Genomic DNA, 12,033 nt, shown 5'->3' with positions numbered 1-12,033 from the left:
TGCATGAAGGTCAGAAGGAGGAAAAAAGGTGGGGAAAAATTAAGAGAAATAGTAGAAATAAATTTGAACAGGGATAGATGGTGCATCCTTTTTGCACTTCTTATATTACAACAATCTGTTATTTTTACTGTCTTATAGCTGGCAAACATAGAATTCATGACAAAAAAGGTGTCAAGCATCAGTGTCTGTTTTCCTTCAACAATTTGGCGTTTAACTGAAGCAGCAGGGTAATGTCTTTTTTTATGTTAACACAGCAACTGTGAAATTACAAAATTATGGACTTGAGCCTCTATTTTACTATTTTGGGGCTGAATTCAGGATATTCCTTCCTGATTTACAGTGGTCCAAATAAAAAAAATGATTAGTTTTTTGTGTTACTGAAGCTGGATGTGACTTTCAGAGGCAAAACTAAACTAAGCTGTGCCATAGCATCAGAGAATTGTAGAATCATTTAGGTTGGAAAAGACCGTTGAGATCATCAAGTCCAACTGTTAATGCAGCACTGCCAAGTCCATCACTAAACCATGTCCCTAAGTACCACAACTATGTGTTATTTAAACACCTCCAGGGATGCTGATTCTGTCACCTCCCTGGGCAGCCTGCTTCAACGCTTGACCACTCTTTCAGGGAACAAATGTTTCCTAATATTTAGTCTAATCCTCCCCTGGCACAACCTGAGCCCATTTCCTACTGTCCAGCTTGTTATCTGGGAGAAGAAACCTACCTGCCCCCCACCTACAACCTCCTTTCAGGTAGCTGTAGAGGGTAATAGGATCTTCTAGTGTCCAGTATAAACAAGTTCCTTCAAATATATTATTTGAGAATTTTCATCCCATTCAGAGCTGCTTCATGATTTTGCAATAAAGAACTAATAAAAAGCATGATCTGACTTTCTGAAGAGGGAGGGTCTGTATAAAATCTCTCTGATCTGAGGTACAGTGGTAGATGGGTGTTCTGTATTACTGAAACTGTACAAGACAAAATTTAAGTAAATATTGCAGCAGTTGTTTTGCTTGCAATTAAAACACCCACAAACGTTGCAAGCAATTTCTGAAACTTTGTACCTTTAACACACTGTTATTATTTTAGTACATTTCCATGTATTTTGCATACGTTTTCCTTTCTCAGTGAATATTTTAAAAATGGAGCTCAGAATTTCAGCTGACCTTTGTTTCTATGCCTTAAGGAATGTTGACGAGCATTTTTCTCACCCTCATTTTAATGTTGACACATTTTATGCAAATAAGCTGTCAAAACATTCATAAGAGAATCCAGTTCATAATCAAAATTTGTATTTTGCTACAAGCCTATGACTTAACAATGTTTCACAGAAAGGCCTGTGAAAGGTGGCAGATATCTTGAGAGAATGAAGGTCTGCATTGAAGCTTTTTATATTTTTTGTGACAGTGTCTGCATTGCCATGGTCCAGCTGTGAAAATGGGCAAGACACTTTGTTCTCCTCTGTATTAATCATGACTAGTTCCCTTAATTTTACTTAATTTTCTCTTTTGCTTTGGTTGTAGTGTAGAGTGACATCATTGGCTTCAACACTTGTTGATTCGCACAAAGGCAGGGGAAGGCATGGTGTTTCCTGTGGTGTTTCCTGATTTCTGAAACAAGATTAGCTTGAGATAGAGAACTGTTGCCTACCTTCTGTATAAATGGAGAATTTAGGGCTATTTTTGCATACTTAGTGTTTGAAATTACACAACTCTTCTCTGTCTTGAACAGTGGCTACCATAATGCGGTGTTCAAAAGTAGGTGGTGACATGTTTGTGGGAAAACCTGTGAAAGAAGGCGGCCAAAATAATGAGTTGCTATTAACTCAGCCATCATCTGAGTGCCAGACTGAGTGTGTGCCAGGTGGACACCTCCACTTTGCTGTTTGGAGGAGCAGCCAGGCAGTGGCAGAGGTACCAGTGCAGCCCTCTGCGCTCTCCTGACCTGACTGATCTGCATTCACAGAGCTGGGTAATAAAATTTATACCAAGTTCTCGTGGTACCACCAATTCCCTTGAGCTCTGCTGAGCAAGCTGTGCAGGCCAAATTATCATCTCATAAAAATCCTAAATAAATGTCCTTTCCTAGGGTCTGGAGCTAGTTGTTGGCTCCATGTGGGGGTAAGTTCCAGGCTTTCATTTTTGCTTTCACTCTACACCAAAAGTTTTCACAAAAACAGACGTGTCAAAATACCTGTTTCTTAGTCTGTGGCTAAGTTAGCTGGTAAGTCACTGGATGGTTAGCTAGGATTATTGTTTAAGGTATAAAAGATCTAGTTCAGGACTCTGCTGCATTATAGAAGAGTTGTTTATTTTGAAGCTGGCAGACCTGAGATCTGAGTGTGGTTCTGCCACTTCATTGCTTACTGCCCAAATCACCCAGATGTGGTATGAGGAGCCTTTTGCCTCTCATCTTCCCACCAATTACTGTAAAATCCCAAATGACCCACATGTCAGTGAACATGTTATTTAGCCAGGAGAGTCCCAGCACATTCTGCCTTCTGCCTCACCGTCATCTGGAACAGCACTCTGTGGGACAGGTCTTCAGCTGCCATAAATCTTTATAGCATGGCTGGCATTAAGAGCACAATTGTGATTTAAATTAGCTCAGGAGCTGAGCCAGCAGAGATGCACAGTGAGGAGATGTGTAGCCATTACCTTATCGTTGCAAATACATTGTCTCAATCAGAGATGAAACCAGTCAGCTGGTTGGTGTTTATACATTGTGGTAGCAGACCTCAGCAATATCATTGTGACCAAGTGCTTCCAGGCAGCACTCACATGCCAACCTACAAAACTGTATTAGATCTTTCATTTTTGGATGAGTGCATTGGCAGAAAAAAAAAAAAAAAAAGGTTAGTGAGTCACAGAGTCATTGAGAGATCCCCCTACTAAATTCTGTCTGGGCTACAAAGAAAGAATAGTTGAATGATTCATCAGACTGGGTATGTGGATTTTCAGATTGCGGTAGTATGAAGAGCTGAATATATGATGTGTGAGTCAGGAATTTAACTCCTCCTCAATATTTACAGATGTGTATGAAACGTGTTCAGGTTTCCATTACTATTGCATCTGGCAATATGACAGAATGTTTTTTTTTCAAAATTAACCTGTAGCCCCAGGATTTTGCTATAAAAGAAAGTGGTAAGGAAGGGGACAGGAATTATCAGGCATGCATGAATGGATGTAGAAGTGTCCAGATCAGTGCTATGACAGTTCCTCTCAGAGATGCCTTGCACTGACTCTGTATTTGCTAATGTGGTTGGTGTTGTGTACTTCGAATGTGGTAATCATTTCAGCAACAAAAACGTTTCTGCGTGGGCAACTTTAAGCATAAATAGTGTAAACCCAACTGTTGTTCTGGTGTGTTTATGAAACTTGTCATTTTTATTAATCATATCCATGTATATAAAATCCATATTTTTCACACACAGTCCTGCAATAGTGCATTTATTTATTGTGGTGCAACAATGAATGCTGCACTGTGTGTCTCACAGCTCTATTGTAAATGTTTGCATTTACATAGAATTCAGCCAGAATTATAAAAAAGCTAAAAAGAAAAGTTCTAAGTTTCAAGCTATGATTTGAAGACTATTCTGGGCAAATTTTTCACTTGTACAACAGCTAACTTGAGATATCTCTAAATTGTTGGTCACCGGTGATGGCTACATCACAAAACCTGATTTCCTCACAGCCTTGCTGTAATAGTATTTTATCTACAGTTCTTAAATGAAAAAATAATACTTTGAAAGTTGGATGAGTGGTGTCTATTATAGACTCTTGGATACAGTACACACAGAAAGTCTTCTGACCGTTCACATGGTCTCATTCATTCTCAAATGTTGAATCAAATCCGGCATTCTGCTGTTTCAAGACAGTATGACTAAACACATTCTTTCCAGCACTGCTTGTATAACACCAGTGAATAATGTGTTGGACAAAAGTTTTCCCATCAAAGGCTGAATAAACTTATTTCAGCAATGAGTAACTCAACATCCTCCTTTCACAAAAGTTGCCGTTCATAGATTTCAATAAAAACACCTGCTTCCTTACCAAAGTAGGCTGCCCATTTTCGTTCAGCTAGTTTTTCCAGCAGTAGCTCCAGCATTGTTGTCTCTCCCAGGATGCTCTTGCAGCTAGCGCCTTGGCTCAGAGCAATGCTGGCCCTGTGGTGCTGCGGCTGCTGACCAAGTCACGCGCTGGTGCCAATAAAATTATTTTTCTTTTTTCTAAGGGGGCAAGTGTTAACTGCATTGCCCTTACAACTTTTCATCATTGTTTGGCTCTGTCGGTTTTCATCTGCTCAGAAAGTAGGCTGGATGTGGCAGGTGTCTGGAAAGGAAATTACAGCACAATTTTAGGATACTGGACTAGATGTTTGATCTGCATGCCCAGGGCTTTTTTATTTCAGGGTGGGTGTGTGTGTTAATGCAAAACCCTTTGTCTGTGTATGTGTACATATACAAACATACATAAATTTTCAGCTGAAGCACAATATGACTGGAATCGTTCCAGCTTGGCAGGCCTGTGTGGCTACTGTGATCACCACTCTCTTTTCCATTCCTGCAAATTGTGCTTCCAATGGAGAGCAGTACCAGGAACTATTGCAGCTCTGAACAGCTACTCAACAGCAGTGCAGGGTGGACAAAAGCTAATGGAAAATGGTGACAAATTGAGCATTACATTTTCCTCTTCCAGCTGATCCACTGCAGAGTAAGGGTGTCTTGCTGTTACCAGCTAAAGAAGATGTACTCTTCTTTCAGCATGGCTAGGCAGGGCTGTGGTGTAGGAGATGCTTGTTCATTACCGCTGAGCCTTTCAAGGTGTCCAGCACTCTGGCGAAATAAGATGTCTAAATGATTAGACTCTTCCTTAAAAGGAGCTTTCCCAGTATCACTTGCGACACCATACACCAAAAGAACAAACTCTAATCTAGAATGTTCCCTTCATAACACTGTTCATTTAGCATGTAATCAGTAAATAGGTTTGGAAATTATTTGAAAATGGAAATTTGCCCTTTGTTGTTCTTGACAGATGTCACAGGTAGAATAGTGCCAACCTCAGATTTAGCAGGATGCTGTTCCTTACCTATTTCAACTCATACTAGTAGTCTTTTTCTTCCTGGTGAAGAACGAAGCAGAAAATGTATTAGAGTCTGAAATAGATGAAATAGGAAAAAATAACCATAATATGACTACTATTCATAAGTACTACCAAAGATTATGACAAGTCAAGAGGCCTGTCCATTGAATTTTCTTAATTTGTCTTCCCATGTCTATTATGTATCATTTTACTATGTTCTTTAAACAAGCCCAAGCCCACTTTATTTCCAAGGATAACCTGCAGGAACTGAGCAATGAGTGACATAAGAGAAGCAAATTAGAAAACATATCAAAACCAGCCAAAAAAACCCCACCATGCAAACCACAAATCACAGAAAACCTGCTGAATGCTTATGAACCAGCACTGATCAAAAAGAGAGCAATTCATAAATTGTAGGCATAAAAGGTATTGAAATTTCAGTCATGTTCTTAAAAAAAGAATTAGATATCACAGGATATGAATACGCAGAGAACAAGCCTTTCAACTTTTGAACAGAGTTCTCTACCTACAAGAACAAATCAATTTTACTTCTGTTTGGCAACAGTAAAAGAAAAAGTTATTTGATATACCAGATGACATACTGCAAGTAAATGAAGCTGATTTGGAAACAGACAAAGATTTCAATATCCAGAGGCTAAATCACTAATGAAGTAAAACTGCCTATATTGGGGAAGAGACACAGGGAACATTGAGATGCATGATGCCGCACCAGGTGCTCCAGTCCTGCCACTGGCAGTAGTATATTCTTTTGTTGTAGGCACAGCCCACTCTCCCTTCATTAGTCAGGTGAAATACCAGAAGACACCCATCACACCCTCAGTCCTTTCATACCCCATTGCGGAGTGATCCTTGTTCAGTCAGCACGGGGTTGCTTGGTTCCTTACAGTTTTCAAGTGACTAGATGACGCTTCCCCTTGACCCTTCCTTTCATCTTCCTCCTTCTCATTATTGCAAAATTGTAATAATGCGCTTACATGAAATATTTTGTTTAACCAAGGAAAACTCATCTCATAAGTCCTTCATCATTTTAAATGTAGGTGTCTGGTCAATGTTAGGAGAGGGAAGATAGGAACTGTAGACTGAGCTTGGCCAACTATCCTTGCATTAGGTGAAAAACTTCCAGTGACCAAAGATAAGCTAAGTCAAGCCCACCCTAAGTGTTTGTTTCTGCTGTACACAGCTCCAGAGAATGTGTCCTTCTCTAAGAAAAATAAGTTCTGTGATTGTAGTTAGTTTTCTTATTGCTTGCTTCTCTGTTTAAAAATGGCAAGTTTAGATATAATGTAGACATAGAGGAATGTATGGCATGCACCTAGAAGAAAAAGTTATGTCTTACTAATTCTTCTATAATGCAACTAGAAAGAATTTCAAACAATTTTATCTGAATTGTAATTATTACACAGTGATTTAAAGATTTTTCCTGAATCCTTCCTCACCTCTCTGTCATTTAGCTGCAACCAACAAAATAAACATGAAAAATCTCATTTTTTCTGAAACTCTAAAATCACAATGCCATCACTAGGGTATTGTTGACTTATACGTGTCTGACTTGCTCCTACTAGTTGTAGCTCTATACTCCTCACTACTGGAAAACACAGCTCTCTTGCAGCAAGATAAAGCATTTCCATAGAGGGAATCAGCACTTCATGCTGTTCATGGCTAGGTACACAAGAACAGGAGACAGCGTAGAGAAACTGGGACCCAAGCAAATTCAGATTCTGTCACATCAAGGAGGTACAAATCTTTTTGAAGATGGTCAACAAAAAGCTACTAGGGAATTACCTAACACAGATGCTGCAGTGAGCATCATAGCCAGCATCCTGGAGATACCAGTAGGTCCTACTGATGCCTGGGCTCAGCACAGCCTTTTCTGTAGACCATGCTCGTAGGAAAGACATAAAGTCCATGTAGATATTCCACCAGTGTAGTCCACCACTATGCCAGTGCCATGCCCTGCATTTCCCACTTTCCAGTCACTGTGACAGAGAGAATACAGTCGGTTTGGCTCCTGCAGGGTGCACCCCCACCTAAATCAGCTGCCATCACCTGTCTGCATTACTGTTTTTCCCCTCCTTCTGCTTTTCTTTAATAATCCCTTTATGTTAACATGCCTTTTAGGAAAAGAAGTGTTACACAAGTAGTCTTCAGGGCACATATGTATTAAAATACTAAACATCCCTCATCTCTGTGAATTAGCAGCCTATTGATGGATAATGAAATTAAATGGTTTTCTTCCTTCCTTCCCCCACTCCTCAGTATTAAAATTTTGGTCATGAATCATTTTCAAGGATTCAGATTCTGAAGCAGAGGGTGCTGACAGAATTGAAGCAGAGATCTATATTCAAGATTATCTCAGGTCTCCATCCAAAAATCTGATCTGATTTATGTTCGTTTTCTGCTTTAGCACACTGCTAGTTTCTTTGTGGCCAATGCAGTGTGTTATCAGAGCTACCGTTCTTTCACAGAAATCCATTACAAATTTTTGTAATGTTGCTTTAAAGTTTCAAGCGATTTTGGTGTAGGCATCTGCTCCTAATTTATGTGTACTTGCAAAGACCACTGTATTAATAGTATGTTGATATTGTAATTCTAAATATAATAACCAAGAGTATTAATAACTACATTTAAGTAAATTTGAGTAAGTAATTACAATGATTAGGTGTTCCTTTTAGAGAGGCAATACAGTATCCACAGTATTAATTGCCCGCCTCATATGGCACTGCCTGGCTTACCCTAGTTTTGTGACCTCTCACCCCTCACCTGCCATCCCAGGATGGTGCTGCTGCCCCGACCTCCCCGTGCCAGCTGGGAGCAGAGGAGAGGCTGAACAAAAGCTCCTCTCACCAGCAACATCAAATTAGCAATGGAGTGAAGTCTTAATTAACAGTGGAGAGAAAAAGAGCTAACCCCCTCTGATACATCATTGATCCTTTTTTCCAAAGCTTTGGTGTTAATGTTTTATTGAAAGTATTTCAATATGTTTGCATCTTGGAAATTTCACATCATGGCATATTCCCTCCACTGAAGTGGCAGATTTCTATGCAATGTGCTTGAGGCATTTTTTTGTTTGTAGTCAGTGAAGAAATTGAAAATCTTTGAATAAAGTATGTGCATGGAGAGAGGGAATATGGAAAAAGACTGTAAATTTCAGGCTCAGGAAAGAATGAACCAATAGCAACATATGGACAATTGCTTCTTTCTCCAGTTTTGGCTTTAATGGTTGCAACATTTTTTCAGCTTGGATGAGCAATACATACATAAAAAATTCTATCATTCCCTTGGAGATTTTCTTGCAATGTAAGTTTTGTTTTAATATGCAGCAAAATAACAAAGACCTAAGGAAACATTTACATTATTTCCTCACGACTGCTGTAGTCTTTTATATCTCAGGAATTGAGCAGATTGTCCCTGGTGTGGTAGAAGGCATTTAGTTCAAGTATTTAAGCTTCCTTCATGTCTTAGAAATGCATTCAGCAGCTTTCTGTACAGCTTTGATATTTCAGGTGAGATGTGGCCTGCTTTGTACGATTTTTGACTTAGCAGATATACAGAGGAATGAGAAAGAGTGGGAGTTGTAACACTGATTGTCTGACAGAGTTTCATCTCTGAAAACAAATCATCTGGTGGGCAGGAACTGTAATTAAGGTACAGATTGCCATGAGATTTGTTCTGCTGAAATTGCCTTCTCAATTTTTTTTTCTCTTGCATTTATTTTCTATATCCTTTTTTAGGAGCTGCTCAGGGCACTGCATCGAGGTTATTTTCAAACAATTCTGTATCATCTGTGAAATCCTGTCCCAACTCCCCTGGATGGGTTTTACAGAGGAGAAAGCACAGCTTTAGCTGTATGACAGACAGTCCTACTGATGTGCCTCTGCTTCTCCCAACATGTGCACACACAGCTTACATTCATCCCCAGGGGAATTTCCTACTGATCCACTAGGGATAATTGCACTTCCCTGCAGCAGAGGAGACGAGGCAAGCCTGCAATTCATCTGTTGTGGTGTTCTTGCACTTGCAGAACTGCTGTCAGCTGGGAAAGACCTTAAATTACGGTGCCAAACTGGGACCTTGTAAGGTAGGAACAGCACTTGGTAGGCAGTACACTTTCAATGAACCAAAATTTATCACATTAGGTTCTGGTGAATTTGGTCACTTTTTACACTGATGATCAAAATAATTTTTACAGTCAGGCTAACAAGTATGAGAAATAACCTCTCTCCAGTGGCTACAAGTTTTTATTCAGTCATTTAATTGTTCATCTTGTTATACACATGAAACTCTGGTGCTGTTTTGAATGCAGAGGAGCTGCTTTCTAGTCTAATGATTAAAAACAATACAAGGCTGGAGCTTCTCATTTTTTTTCCTTTCACAGTGACTATTCTGTGTATAATCATGTTATAGTCTCACGGTTTATTTCAGCGATAGTCTTATTGCATATTTCACACTTTTTTTTAGGTTTGGGGGTTTAATTTTGAGCACGGGTACTTCAGAAGATAAATATGAGTTTCTTATGATAAAACTGTGGGCCATCTTTCTTTACACAGATATTATTTTTACTCTGCTGTCAGGTTTAGCTCAGATTGCAAGCATTTCTTTGGTTCAAACCATATTTTTCTCTGGCTTTATTCAGTCCTTAAACTTGGTTAGTTTTTAGTAAAATCCAGCACTGCTTAAAATCTCATCTTTCTCTGTAGTTGTTATCATTCAATGTCAAATGATGTGCAATGGAACTGGAATGATAAAAGACACCACAAGAAAAATAACAGCACAGAAGGTATCATTTTTTTAATTTAACAACCCTGTCAGAAAGTCTTATACTGAGCTTTCAATGTCTGGCCCATGAGTTCACAGTTTGGACCTTCAGTGGACATGGATGATTTTTCAGCCAGCTGAGCAGCTACACTTTGGAGAGGCAGTAGCAAGAAAAAAAGAAATTGTTGGCAAGATACATGGGTTTGAGGGTACCAAGAAGTAAAAGGACACCATCTACCTGTGTAAAGTGTGGAGGACATGTCCACAGGAGCACTGGGAGGGCTGAAGAAGGACCAGGGAGTGCAGAGTGTGGTGTGGGGTATGGACAAGGGAAAGCTGCAGTGGGGAGGGTCAGACCCTAAAAGCCAAAATCAGGAGTGACCAGAGAGAGTGCAGAATGTGGGAGAGAGGCACCATGAAGTCAGAGGGTGCAGTAACATGGGAAACAGGGGTTGATGCCAGTGTATGAATTCCAGGTCAGAGGGGTAAGGCTTACTGAAGTCTGAGTGGTTTTGAGTATGGCTGTCTTGGTCGTTGTCAAACAGCTTTATTCACCGACTGTGAAAAACTTTGCACAGAGTTCTGCAGATAAGAATTAATACACTGGCATAAAAATCAATCTCTCTGTATATTCCTAGAAAAAGTGCTGATGTGGGGAAATGCAGATTTAGATTTGCTATGTTGCTCTCTCAGGTTGCTACAAAAATTAATATGTGGTCCTCTTTAAAAATATCAGATCAATAGGCCTACTTAATGAGTGTCAGAAGTTTATTTTGAATGCAAGTCAATAAACAATAATTGACTTATTGTCAACAATCAATAACAATTACTAATATAATCACTTAGCCAGACTTCCCGAGTGGAAAACCTATTGCCAGAATGCTGTGTTTCTTAGCTAATTAAATGTCTCAGTTATCTAGACTTCTGCCTATAAAATCTACAGAGACTTGCAGCTTGCCTCTTAATTTGAGGTACTGCAGAATTTTCCCCTGATGATGCTCCTTAAACTTTCTTCTGCAAACCTACTCAGCCACAGAAACACTCTACAGATGGACCCTAATGCAAACACATGCACTTACACATGTATAGAGAGCTGCACACTAATTAAAGTACCAGCTTGTTTCCCTGAGTCCCAGAGTACCTCTACTGCTGAAGCTAAGAATTATGAGCATAGAAATAAGGATGTCCATTTCCAGCCAACAGCCTTTTAACCTATAATTATTGTTTAATATTTGCTTTTGAAAGATACAGTGTCAAAAAGGAATTACCTATGAGATCTAAAGCTGAGAAACTGAATTTCTTAGTTGTCTATATTTTTGAACATATAATAACTCTTTAGTTAATGGGAAGATTGGTGGCGCTCAGTCACTGCCAGCTCTTCCCTCTTAAGAAATACTTGGTCACCAGTTTCCTTACATCACACAAGGCTGTATCTCCCTGAGATGAAATGTGGCTCCAGTTGTACAAAAGCAGCTCTGTGTGGCAGTGCAAGGTTCCCTGGAACCCACAAACAGCTGGGCTTGTGACGGCCACCTGTCTGGTGGGAAGCAAGGAACCCCTGGGCTTCTTGCTCAGACCTCCCCCTCTTAGCTTCACATAGCTAGAAGACCATACAGAGCCTCAGAGGCTTTCATGTTGTAATAAGGAAGATGTTTTGTCTGATGGCAGCAATTAAAAAAAAAATCTTAAGCGTGCAAGGTATTTTAACTACAGAACAATTTATCATGTATGAAGGACTGGGTTCTCAGTGGTGTGAGATGACGTCAAACAAGACAATGAGCGCCAGAAGTGTGACTCCTGCAAGAGGCTTAAATATCTGCCTGTGCTTCTGTGATAACACATTACAATAATTCCAGTTGAGAATATCCCCAGTTGTTTCCTAATTCCACACAGCATGCAAGAAGTTTCTTATGTTTTTAAAAACTTATTCCACAGTTCACCAAGATCAAAATCCAGGAGTCTGTATTTTTTTAAGTTGGCTGCCCAAGCCAGTGGATACCTATTCAACACAGCCCAATGGAATCCAAAAAGCTATTCAGTTCTTCCAAAAATAGACAGTCATCTGAATGGCTCTTCACACTCCAATGAACATGTTGTTTATACATCCATTGAATATAAATGCGGATATAGATGCCTAATTCACAATAGGACCTAATCCAAGTATCTTAATCTGAGA

General features: G+C 39.6%; 1 protein-coding gene across 1 annotated transcript in view; it reads left to right on the top strand.

The window, feature by feature from the left end:
• Positions 1-12,033, top strand: part of STK32B (serine/threonine kinase 32B) — a 179,179-nt gene that overhangs the window by 94,629 nt on the left and 72,517 nt on the right. The gene's annotated exons all lie outside the window — the stretch shown is intronic.

Source organism: Falco peregrinus, chromosome 2 (assembly GCF_023634155.1).
Source record: "Falco peregrinus isolate bFalPer1 chromosome 2, bFalPer1.pri, whole genome shotgun sequence".
Lineage (NCBI taxonomy): Eukaryota > Metazoa > Chordata > Aves > Falconiformes > Falconidae > Falco > Falco peregrinus.
This window is presented reverse-complemented; position numbering and strand designations above follow the sequence as displayed.